Below are 13,908 nucleotides of genomic sequence, written 5' to 3' on the forward strand. Positions count from 1 at the left end.
TGAGCACAAATAAAGAGTTTTTTCGCATTAGAGGGAATGAAATAGTTTTTTATTGCATGATTAAGAAATGCGATAAAGCTATCATAAAAGTTATTGACATTTAAGAAACCGATGAGTTTCTGGTGGATGTGTAGATGGGCCCAAGATGCTAGTGTGATAAGTGCCTCTAGTGTTGCAAGATCTCCTGGAAGGAAAATAAAAGCATCAGCATGATTAAGCATTTCAGTTATTCTTTCTTGCATACCTGAGACAACTAACTCTTCTCCAGTTGGTGAGTCAGACGAACTGCCCAATGATTTTAGGACTCTGGGGATGATGCCTAACACTTGACTTCCTTTGATAAAAGCTGTTTCTGAGACTATTTTTGATAACCCTCGGTTACCTCCTCCATACACCAAGTGTAATTTTCGCGCTGCTATGCTTCGACCAAGATCTATGGCCGCCTCCACAAACTCTTTATGTTTGCCATAGTTAAATCCTGAAAGCACACAAATGTTCTTGAATTGTCTATTGGGAGTAGCTGCCATTGTGATACTTCTCAAAAACAATTTGTGAGTGCTTGACAAAAAAAAAATCACATTTAAGAATCTTGGTGACAGTGGATCACAGCTGTGAATGAGGTAACATGTCAGTGTCAAATAACGCGTGAAGCACATGGCTCGCGAGTAAAAAAGAAAACAATAAAAAGGAAAAAGCAAACAGTAATAAAATTATTAAAGACAATAATGCAAACAATAAAACAACAGTGAAATAAAATAACAGTGAAGTAAAAGGATATTTACAGGTAGTTGCGAATGTGGCTCACATCTTCCTCTGGTTTTACGTCCAGAAACGGCTTGAACGCCCTCTATAGGTCGAGGATGGGCTTCCCATCCAGTTTTCTTATAAACTGGCAAACAGGGTCGTTTATAGTTAGATTCCCAAGACTATATCGTGCATGTTCTTTCTGGAATAATGACCACAATTGGAGAATCGCTCATTGCACATATCCACTGGGATGCGTTTCAAGAGACAAAAGAATATCATCCAATGACTCCTTATTCAAGCCATCCCTAATGAATTAAATCTTATCTTCCCTGTTATCAGACACCATTCCTAAAGAACATGGGTTTTTATCGCATCTCATTTTGGCACACTTATGACAAGCAACATAATTTCTTTGAGCTCGTCGTTTTCGTGCATAATTTCCTTTACCACAACCAGGCATGTACGTAATAAATTTTGGAGGTAACTCACCTGCCAATCGTACTTTCGCCTCCATTAACCAACGGATGTCAGTAGGTATGTTATTCTTCATAAGGAATCGCATGCGTTCGGACCGAGCTTTATAGATTGTAAGGAGGGCATTCTGAGGAAGTGAAGGGAATCGCTTGTGAAGCTTCGCTAGAATCTCATTTCTGTCCATACTTTCGCCTCAGAATGTCAGTTGTTATGGGAAACTGAAGTAAGCGACTTGATTGTCACGGAGTACCGTTATCCGCCACTTCACCGGGGTAACAAACTAAAGCACACAAACAGAAAAATAAATTAAAACACACAAAGAAAATTAAAATCGTCCTCTTATTGAATTTACCTCAAGCTCCAACTGGATGTCGTAAACACTTCTCTCAATGTCTCTGAGTTGGCTTTCTAAACCCTCATAATAGGCTACTAACTCTGGTGGTTATAGAGCCCAAATACGATGTGTTTTACAAAATTGAATCTGCCTTATGAGATGAGTTTTGACACGTTGAAGTGGTTTAAGAATGTTTAGGAGGAACGGTCTAAGTAAGGTACTCATGATTAAAAATGATAAGAGAAAACTTAATAGTTAAACAAACACACTTATGCAAAAATAATTTCAATTAGCAAAAGAATAATATAAAGAAAGAAAAAAAAATAAAATCACCAAGAAAAAAAAATCAATTCAAATTTGGTGGGTTACTCAAATTTATTTCGGTGTCTTCTCCATGTGGTTGGTACTCTAGATATGGCTTTAATCTTTGACCATTAACTTTAAACATGACATCGTTCTTTGGGTCCTTAATTTCAATTGCCCCATGTGGAAAAACAGTATGAACAATAAATGGACCAGACCATCGAGAGCGTAACTTACCTAGGAATAGGTGCAAGCGAAAATTGAATAAAAGCACTTTCTGACCTGGAGTGAACGATTTTCTCATAATTTGCTTGTCATGGAAGACTTTCATCCGTTGCTTGTAAATCTTGGCATTTTCGTATGCGTCATTGCGAATTTCTTCAAGTTCTGCTCAAGTTCCACAGGTAGGTGGCAAGCTTTTCCATACACTAGCCTGTAGGGTGACATCCCAATCGGGGTCTTGAAAGCCGTTCTATATGCCCATAATGCATCATCAAGTCTTAATGACCAATCTTTTCTGTCTGGCCTCACAATCTTTTCTAATATGTGCTTTATTTCTCGATTGGAGATCTCAACTTGGCCATTGGTTTGCGGATGATACGGGGTCGCCACTTTGTGTGTGATTGAATACTTTGTCAAAAGAGCCTTGAAGGTTTTGTTACAAAAGTGGGCACCACCATTACTGATTATTGCTCGAGGGAATCCAAAGCGTGAAACAATGTTGCTTTTCAAAAATCCTATCACCACCTTGTGATAATTGGTTCTGCATGGAATTGCTTCTACCCATTTTGAGACGTAGTCAACAGCAACCAATATGTATTGATGGCCAAAAGAAGGGGGAAAGGGTCCCATAAAGTCGATACCCCATACGTAAAAAATCTCAACCACTAAAATTGGATTTAGTGGCATCATGTTCCTTCGTGTAATGCTCCCCATTCGTTGACACCTATCACATGAAGAACAGAAAGTGTAAGCATCTCGAAATATAGTTGGCCAATAAAAACCACATTGTAAAACTTTAGTTGCTGTTTTCTTAGCACTGAAATGGCCTCCACAAGCTTGTTCATGGCAGAATGAAAGGATATTCTGAATTTCACTTTCTGGGACACATCATCTAACAATTTGGTCTGCACAATACTTGAACAAATATGGGTCATCCCAAAAGAAATTCTTTATTTTCGCAAAGAATTTAGCCTTGCCTTGCTTGGTCCAATGCTTTGAAAATTGACCTGTAACAAGATAATTAACTATATCAGCATACCAAGGTAATACTTCCGCACTCATTAATTGTTCATCTGGAAATGACTCATTCAATATTAATGGCTCTGTAATTGTGTCAAAATGGAGACGAGAGAGATGGTCCGCCACAACATTTTCTATGCCTTTCTTATCCTTGAATTCCAAGTCAAATTCCTGCAAAAGTAACACCCAACGAATTAGTCTAGCTTTTGCATCTTTCTTTGTGAGAAGATATTTAAAAGCAGCATGATCTGTGAATATAATTATTTTACAACCAATGAGATAAAATCGAAATTTCTCTAAAGTAAACACTACTGCTAGGATTTCTTTTTCAGTAGTTGAATAGTTCAACTGTGCATCATTCAATGTCATACTAGCATAGTAAATAACATGGGGAGTTGGGTGTAATTCTCCAAGTCCAAGTTTCAAAAATATTGAGTAAGGTAACAAATTTACACTAGCACCTACATCCAACAAAGCATTCTCAATTGTGTGGTTCCTTATGCTACATGAGATAGTGGGGGAGCCTGGGTCTTTGTATTTTAGAGGAATTTTGTATTGGAGGATAGAACTAACGTTTTCTGTTAAAAATACCTTCTTTTGAACGTGAATGTTTCTCTTTTTAGTGCAAAGGTCTTTAAGAAACTTGGCATAAGATGGAACTTACCTTATAGCATCAAGTAAAGGGATGTTAACACTTACTTGTTTGAAGATTTTGAGAATCTCACCTGTGGATTTTGCCTTCTTTCCTTTAGCTAACCTCTAAGGAAATGGAGCTTTAGGAACGTATTCTCATGGGTTGGTTTCTTTTTTCTCTTCGGGTGATGAGTCTTCAACATTCACAGGTACAATTTGATTTTCTTTTGTCACCGGCATCTCCACTTTGTTGTCGACTTCTTTTCCTTTTCGCAAGGTCATGACTGCTTTGACCTCTCCATGCTGCTGTGGTGAACTAGTACTTGCTTCATGTACTCCTTTAGGATTAGGCACTGGTTGACTTGGAAACTTGCCTTTCTCAACAGTCATTGCCAAGGTCTGAACTGAAGAAGCAAGTTGTCCCACCATCTTCTCAAGGCTTGAAACTGATTGGGCTTGTGAATTGAAGCCTACTCTCAACTCATTTCGTAGTCCATCAATGGTGCGGTTCTGTTGCTCAATCGTGGAGTGAGTAACATTCTTGAAATTCTGGAATGCATCCTCACATGGTCTGGGTTGAGAGTAGTTTTGGTTCTGATTGAATGGTCTAAATGGTGGCTGAGAGGCTTGAGGAATTTGAGAAATTTGTTGCATTGGTGGAGCTGGAGCTACTGGTCCATTCTGTTGGAATCCTTGAGACTATGAAAAATTAGGGTGATCTCTCCATCCAGGATTATATGTGTTGGAGTATGGGTTGTAATTTGATGGCTTTCTCATTACACCTATGACATTGGCTTGATCTGGATATGAGTCAGGGTCATGTTGCTCTGTTGATTTAGCAGTCGATAACGATGCTATTTGTCGAGAGATGCCTTCAATTATTGCTTTGACTTCTTTAATTTCTAAACTTGACTCGCCAATGTGAACCTCATTTACTCCTTTAATTCTTCTAGTGTTCCTGAGTGATCGACTCCGTTGTTGGGAATTATCTGCTTGTCGCTGGAAGAATTCCCAAATCTCTGATACACTTTTTGACATTAGCTCTCCTCCACTTGTTGCCATTAGCTATTCTTGCACATTTAGTAGTAATCCTTACAAAAAGTATTGGCATTGGTACCATTTCTCGTACCCATGATGTGGATACTTCAAGAGTAGCCCATTGAATCGCTCCCATGTTTCGAAAAATTACTCGTCTTCTCTCTGCGTAAACTCTGAAATTTCCCTGCGAATAGCATTGGTTTTATGCACTGGGAAATATTTATTCAAAAATTTAGTTACCATTTGTTCTCATGATGCAATGCTATTAGCAAGTAAAGTATTTAACCATGAACGAACTCTATCCTTTTAAAAAAATGAGAATAATATGAGTTTAACATCATCGTCTGAAAAATTTTCATATTTAAAAGTTTGACAAATGGCATGAAAATCATTCAGATGATTATATGGGTCCTCATTTTCTAGGCCATAAAATGTGGGGAGACAATTTAGCACACTAGGTTTTAGTTCAAAACTCCTAGCAGCTACATTTAGGTATCTTATGCAGGATGTACTCAAATTAGTTAAGGGACTAAAATAGTCTTTAAATTTCCTCTCCTGTGGTGCTTGTAAATCCATTTTATTTTTAACGTGTTTGTGTGTGCGAAGTGTTTTTTATAATTCAAGGTCTATAGGTTCAAGATTAGGAAATAATGACCTACGACCATGCATGCAAGGAACAAAAAATAAATGGGAACAAAACAAATAAAAATAAAGAAGAAGGAGAAATTACAATACTAACCTTATCACGCTGTTAAAACCTTACTATAAAAATACACAAAAAAAATACGTGAAATAAATTAACTAAGAATAAATTAATAAGATAAAAAAAATTACAAAGAAAAATAAATTGAAAAGAAAAAGAAAAGAAATACTAACCTCTAAATGCGGATTCACTTTTTTTTTATAAAAAAATACAAGAAAAAAAAATTATTCACAAAAATTAATTCTATGAATTAAAATTACTTACCTCCCCGGCAACGGCGCCACAAACTTGTTGTGCAAATTTTGTTGAACTCGCAAGCGCACGAATCTATTGTAGTATAGACTAATAGTGATGAGTGTCGATCCCACGAGGAGGTAGATTTTAATTGTGTATAGAATTAATTTCGTAAATGGGTGGTTGGATTTTATGGTGAAGGTGACTAAGATTATCCTCAAATTGGAATTCAAATGGTAAGAATAAATTCTAAAATTGGAATTAAAATGACGAAAATAAATTGAAGAGAAATCTATTGAAATGACGTACTTGGGTATCTGGATCCGTATCAACATGCATCATGGGCTAAATAATCCTTATTAATGCCAATTAAATCATGAGGGGGGAATCTACACCTCATGAACCACACTCTAATCAATATGGTGCTAAGGGCTTATCGTGCCAAATAATAATAACCTTGTACTAGGGGGCCGATAAAACAAAGGCGGTACTAGACAAGATTAGTATTATTTGTCGACGAGAAGTCAAAACATCCACAAAAATTAGAGGGGAAGAAAAAGTAAATTTACCAAATAAAGTCCATGATACATATTGAGACTTCACCTGCAACCCAAGCTTGAAAGAAAATTAGCCACTCATAATTGAACTAAGGGCAAAATGGGAATTTATTAAAATACGTAGAAAATACAAAATGGAGAAAGAATTACAGAAAATGAATCCCAAAAACGGATTCAGAGATATCAAATTAGGGGGGAGAGGCCCCCTTTTTATAGATACATGGAGTAAATCGCGGCCATCGGATTAAAAACAGTTTGGACGCTCAGGATTGCGCCACATCATCAGTCAACAGTACGCGGTTTGACCACGTGGATGAACAGTAACACGGTTTGACCCGGGTTGAACAGTAACGCGGTTTGGTTGAAAATAATCCTGTGTGATGCATGTACTGTACGCGAGATTTTTGGTCCACTGATATACTGCCACATCACCATCAACAGTACATAAGAATTTTAGTCCAATAGGATCGTGACACCTCATCAGTCAATGCCACATCATCGGTCAATGCCCCGTCATCGTCTGTCTATGTGAACAATGTCGTGAACAGTATCGTATACAGTACCGTACACGTGAATAGTACCGTACATGTGAACAATACCATTTTTCATTTTATGCTCCTCCTAAGATTTTCGACCGTCCTGAGTTCAAATGTGATGGCCGTTTTGCCATCTGATCTCTCGTTTATTGTGAAATGACTATGATGCCCCTAAAATACGTAAAATACTTAATTAAAATAAAACACACGGAAATAAATTAAAAGAATATTAAATTCATAAAAGTAAAGGTGTTAGTAAAACTTGTACTGTAAAATGACGATTTTCTCCTTTATAAATATACATTTTCTAACACTCAACAGTTGACAAAGCCAAGGTGGATCTCATTTCTAATCTTCCTCCACCAAAAACAGTCAGAGAAGTAAGATTTTTCCTTGGACATGCTGGTTTTTATAGACGTTTCATTAAAGATTTTAGCAAAGTTTCTAGACCCTTATGCAATCTGCTTTCTAAGGATATACCTTTTATCTTTAATGTTTCACATTTTGTGGCATTTGAAAAATTAAAGCAGTTATTGACATCATCACCCATCATTCAGCCCCCAAACTGGAGCTTACCATTTGAGCTCATGTGTGATGCATCTGATTATGCAGTAGGAGCAGTATTAGGACAAAGAGTTGATCGAATTTCCCATGTTATTTATTATGCTAGCATGACATTGAATGATGCACAGTTGGACTATTCAATTACTGAAAAAGAAATGCTAGCAGTAGTGTTTGCATTGGAAAAATTTTGATCTTATCTCATTAGTTGTAAAATAATTGTGTTCACAGATCATACTGCTCTTAAATATCTTCTCATAAAGAAAGATGCAAAAGCTAGACTAATTCATTGGGTGCTACTTTTGTAGGAATTCGACTTGGAATTTAACGATAAGAAAGGTACAGAAAATGTTTTGGTTGACCATCTCTCTCGTCTCCATTTTGACATAATTATGGAATCATTACCATTGAATGAGTCATTCCCAGATGAACAATTGATGAGTGTGGAAGTATTACCGTGGTATGCTAATATCGTTAATTATCTTATTACAGGTCAACTTCCAAAGCATTGGACCAAGTAAGACAAAGCCAATTTTTTTGCGGAAATAAAGAATTTATTTTGGGATGATCCGTATTTGTTCAAGTATTGTGTAGATCAAATTGTTAGACGATGTGTCCCAGAAAGTGAAATTCAGAATATCTTTTCATTCTGCCATGAACAAGCTTGTGGAGGCCATTTCAGTGCTAAGAAAACAGCTACTAAAGTTTTACACTGTGGTTTCTATTGGCCAACTATATTTCGAGACGCTTACACTTTCTGTTCTTTATGTGATAGGTGTCAACGAATGGGAAGTATTACACGAAGGAACACGATGCCATTAAATCTAATTTTAGTGGTTGAGATTTTTGATGTGTGGGGTATCGACTTCATGGGACCCGTTCCCCCTTCTTTTGACCATCAATACATATTGGTTGCTGTTGACTATGTATCGAAATGGGTAGAAGCAATTCCATGTAGAACCAATGATCACAAAGTGGTGATAGGATTTTTGAAAAGCAACATTGTTTCACGCTTTGGATTCCCTCGAGCGATAATTAGTGATGGTGGTGCCCATTTTTGTAACAAAGCATTCAAAGCTCTTTTGACAAAGTATTCAATCACTCACAAAGTGGCGACCCCATATCATCCGCAAAACCAGTGGCCAAGTTGAGATCTCCAATCGAGAAATAAAGCACATGTTAGAAAAGACGTTGAGGCCAGACATTAAAGATTGGTCATTAAGACTTGATGATACATTATGGGCATATAGAACGACTTTTAAGACCCTGATTGGGATGTCACCCTACAAGCTAGTATATGGAAAAACTTGCCACCTACCTGTGGAACTCGAACATCGTGCATATTAGGCCATCAAGAAATTCAACTTTGACATGCAACAAGCTAGCTCAGAAAGAAGATTACACCTAGCATAACTTGAAGAAATTCGCGATGATGCATACGAAAATGCCAAAATTTACAAGCAGCGAATGAAAGTCTTCCATGACAAGCAAATTATGAGAAAATCTTTCACTCCAGGTCAGAAAGTGCTTTTATTCAATTCTCGCTTGCACCTATTTCCAGGTAAGTTACGCTCTCGATGGTCTGACCCCTTTATTGTTCATACTGTTTTTCCACATGGGGCAATTGAAATTAAGGACCCAAAGAACGATGTCACGTTTAAAGTTAATGGTCAAAGATTAAAGTCATATCTAGAGTACCAACCACATGGAGAGGACACCGAAATAAATTTGAGTGACCCACAAGATTTGAATTGAGTTTTTTTTTCTTTCGGTCATTAGAATTTTTTTTCTTTCTTTGTTTTTATTATTCTTTTGCTAATTGAAATTATTTTTGCATAAATGTGTTTATCTAACAATTAAGTTTTCTCTTATCATTGTTAATCATGAGTGCTATAGCTAAACAGTTCCTCCTGAACATTCTTAAACCACTTCAGCGTGTAAAATCTCATCTCAAAAGGCAGATTCAATTTTGTAAAACACATCGTATTTGGGCTTTGCAACCACCAGAGTTAGTATCCTATGTTGAGGATTTAGAAAGCCAACTCATAGACATTGAAAGAAGTGTCTACAACATCCAATTGGAGCTTGAGGTAAATTCAATAAGAGGACGATTGTAATTTTCTTTATGTGTTTTAGTTTGTTTTTCTTTGTTTGTGTCTTCAATTTGTTACCCCGGTGAAGTGGCGGATAACGGTACTCCGTGACAATCAAGTTGGTTACTTCCGTTTCCTTTAATAACTGATATTCTGAGGTGAAGGTATGGACAGAAACGAAATTCTAGTAAAGCTTCACAATCGATTCCCTTCACTTCCTCAGAATGCCCTCCTTACAATCTATAAAGCTCGGTCCGAACGCATGCGATTGCTCATGAAGAATAACATACCTGCTGACATCCGTTGGTTAATCGAGGCTAAAGTACGATTGGCAGGTGAGTTACCTCCAAAATTTATTGCATACATGCTTGGTTGTGGTAAAAGAAATTATGCAAGAAAATGAAGAGCTCGAAGAATTTATGTTGCTTGTCATAAATGTGCCAGAATGAGATGCAATAAAAACCCATGTTCTTTAGGAATGATGTCTGATAACAGAGAAGATAAGATTCAATTCATTAGGGATGACTTGAATAAGGAGTCATTGGATGATATCTTTTTGTCTCTTGAAACGCATCCCAGTGGATATGTGCAAGGAGCGATTCTCTAGTTATGGGCATTATTCCAGAAAGAGCATGCACGATACAGTCTCAGGAATCTGACTATAAATGACCATGTTTGCTAGTTTATAAGAAAACTAGATGGGAAGCCTATCCTCGACCTATAGAGGGTGTTCAAGCTGTTTTTGAATGTAAAACTAGAGGAAGATGTGAGCCACAGTCGCAACTACCTGTAAATATCCTTTTACTTCATTGTTATTTTATTTCACTGTTGTTTTGTCATTTACATTATTGTCTTTAATAATTTTATTTTATCATTGTTTCTTTTTCTTTTTACTGTTTCCTTTTTGACTCACGAGCCATGTGCTTTACGCGTTATTTGACACTGACATACTACCTCATACACAGCTATGACCCACTGTCACTAAGATTCTTAAACATGATTTTTTGTTATGCACTCACAAATTATTTTTGAGAAGTATCCCAATGGCAGTTACTCCCAATAAATAATTCAATAATATTTGTGTGCTTTCTGGATTTAACTATAGCAAACATAAAGAGTTTGTTGAGGCAGCCATAAATCTTGGTCGAAGCATAGGAGAGAGGAAACTACACTTGGTGTATGGAGGAGGTAACCGAGGGTTATCAAAATTGGTCTCAAAAGCTACTTTTGTCAGAGGAAGCCAAGTGTTAGGCAGCATCTCAAGAGCCCTAAAACATTTGGGCAGTTTGTCTGACTCACAGACTGGAGAAGAGTTAGTCGTCTCAAGTATGCAAGAGAGAATAACTGAAATGCTAAATCATGTTGATATTCATTTTTTTTACTTCTTCTTTTTAATTTCTCCTTTATAAATATATTTTTTCAAAATTTTGAGTTGAAAATGGCTGAATATGGAGAGTAGTGCCTCTAGAAACGCATCTTCTTAGTAAAAAAAAAACCATTTTCTTTTTCTATCATTTTAAGTGTAACTTTTCTAATTAGTTTTCCTGCATCATTTTCACATTTCTATATGCATATTTTCCTTTCATGTTTAGAATAGGTTGGGGGGTAGAATGTTGTTTGAAAAAAAAATTGTGTAATTTGTTTTAACATTGGATGACATTATGAATTTCAAATTTTAGTATTTGTATTATCTTTTGTCTTAAGTAATGTTACGCCATGTTTGCTAACTCTACATGTTGATGTCGGAGACAAATATGAGTTGCTTGAAGGAATGCACATGTCATAATAGATTCCAAGTGAGTTTTTGAGCCTATCATTTTTCTTGGAGAGTAACCTTTTTGCCTATTCTTCATACAACTTAGCAGTTTATTATTTTATACACGATTTCTAGATTTCTTTTGAGTTAACCCTTAAAAAAAATATATATATATATATTTGAGTTAACCCTTAAAAAAAATATATATATATATATGTTGCTACATCTGGAGGCCCATCTAACTAGTAGATATGGAAGATTATTTAGAGCCTTAAAAGACGATGGAAAGGCCATCGTTGATCCGTCTGAGCCTTTCTAGCCATCCATTTTGTGAAATATCCATAGTTAACCCTTTTGAGCCTTTAAAAAAAAAAAAACTTTTTCTTTGTCGAACTTATCATCTTGAACCATTCCGATTTGGAGAATTACCCGATATCTTACAAGTTCCATTACCTATTTATGTTTGAGAAAAATGTAAATAATTATTTTATTCAGTGAAGTTGTGCCAAACAAAAGTAAAAAAAAAAATTGTTGTTAAAAAATAAATAAATAACAATAATAGGTGAAATCCACCTTTCAACTTCCAAAAAAAAAAATCTCTGTATTTTTCTCAAATATACACTTTGTTTTCCTTATTTCCCTTCCTTTGTTAGCCATGTCCCTAGCCTATGTTACGTCCTAATAAAAATCCTTCTTGATTTTAGAAAATTATAGTCTGAAGTAGAAGTTAATTATATGGGTTAAAAAGATGTAGTGGTGCATAAAAAAAATAATAAACAAATAAATAAATAAATTGGGTTGACTAACATTTTTATTTGACTTGAGATTGTATTATTTCTAAGCTGAGGGTATATTTCTTTCATCTTGGTGAGAGCATGTGATATCACTTCTTTATTATTTTCTTTCAATTACCATTCATTCGAGTGACTATTTTTATTGGGTTTAATTTCTTTGTGAGAGTGTCACTATTCCAGTGAGATTTTGGGGTTTAACATGTCATTCTTGAAAGTAGCTGTGACAAAGTCTACTGGGCTGATTCATGTAGATAGTTGATGTGGGTGTGATATTTCTTTAGACTGGAGATAATGCTTATACTTTTATTTGATTACTATCATTAGTCTGATTGAATAAACATGATTGTTAAAAAAAAAAATCATTTTGGATTTGAATTTTATTTGAATTTATTTGCTAGGGACTAACAATAAACTGGTTGGGGGGTGTGTTGAGTGTTAGAAAATTTATATTTATAAAGGAGAAAATCATCATTTTACATTTCAAGTCTTACTAACACCCTTACTTTTATGTATTTAAGTTTCTTGTGATTTAATTATATGTGTTTTATTTTAATTAAGTATTTTATGTATTTTAGGAGCATTATAGTCATTTGACAATGAACGAGAAATCAGACGGCAAAACGTACATCACTTTTAAACTCAGGACAGTCGAAAACCTTAGGAGGAGCATAAAAGGAAAAATGTCATTGTTCACATGTACGGTACTATTCAGATGTATGGTATTGTCTACGTTACTGTTTACGACACTGTTCACATAGACGGATCGATGACGTGACATTGACTGATGATGTGGCATTGACTGATGAGGTGTCACGATTCCATTGGAGAAAATTCTTATGCACTGTTGATTGGTGACATGGCAGTATATCAGTGGACTAAAAATCGCGTGTACGGTACATGTATATACACAGGATTATTTTCAACCAAACCGCGTCATTGTTCAAACCGTGTCACTGTTTAAACCGCATGGTCAAACCGCGTACTGTTGACTGATGACGTGGCACAATCTTGAGCGTCCAAACTGTTTTTAATCCGATGACCATGATTTACTCAATGTATCTATAAAAAAGGGACTTCTCCCCCCTAATTTGGCACATCTGAATCCATTTTTGGACTCTATTTTCTGTAATTCCTTATCCATTTTGTATTTTTTGCATATTTTAATAAATTTCCATTTTACCCCTAGTTCAATTATGAGTAGCTAATTTTCTTTCAAGCTTGGGTTGAAGGTGAAGTCTCAACATGTGTCATGGGCTTTATTTGGTAAATTTATTTTTACTTCCCCTCTAGTTTTTGTAGATGTTTTGACTTCTCGTCGACAAATAATAATAATCTTGTCTAGATACCGCCTTGGTTTCACCGGCTCCCTAGTACAAGGTTATTATTATTTGGCACGACAAGCCCTTAGCACCATATTGATTATAGTGTGGTTCATAAGGTGTGGATTCCCCCCCCCCTCATGATTTAATTGGCATTAATAAGGAATATTTAGCTCATGGTGCATGTTGATACGGATCCAGATACCTAAGTACGTCATTTTAATAGATTTTCAGTTCAATTTATTCTTGCCATTTTAATTTGAATTTAGGATAATCCAAATCATTTTCACCACAAATCCAACCACCCATTTAGAAAATTAATTCTACACACAATTAAAATCCACCTCCTCGTGGGATCGACACTCGTCACCATTGATCTATACTACAATAGATTCGTGCACTTGCGAGTTCAATAAAATTTGCACAACACTAGCCAAGTAGACCTTCGCGCAAGAAGGTTTGGGCAATGACTCAATGATAGAAGCTCACAACGACAAAACGTACAATGATCTATTTAGGCTATTTGAAGTTATCTTTCCTCAACGACTAGAAAATGTTAGATTTTAAAACACCCAACCAAACTC

At 35.9% G+C, this 13,908-nt stretch overlaps 1 non-coding gene and 1 pseudogene across 1 annotated transcript; one reads left to right on the forward strand and one right to left on the reverse strand.

Moving 5' to 3' along the window:
• The window catches only part of LOC112097951, a 121,597-nt pseudogene that overhangs the window by 57,418 nt on the left and 50,271 nt on the right, over positions 1 to 13,908 (reverse strand).
• On the forward strand, positions 4,860 to 4,963 carry LOC112098646. The gene has a single exon (XR_002905755.1). It is a non-coding gene; the product is annotated as a small nucleolar RNA R71 (small nucleolar RNA).

This window comes from Citrus clementina, unplaced genomic scaffold (genome assembly GCF_000493195.1).
Source record: "Citrus clementina cultivar Clemenules unplaced genomic scaffold, Citrus_clementina_v1.0 scaffold_5, whole genome shotgun sequence".
NCBI lineage: Eukaryota > Viridiplantae > Streptophyta > Magnoliopsida > Sapindales > Rutaceae > Citrus > Citrus x clementina.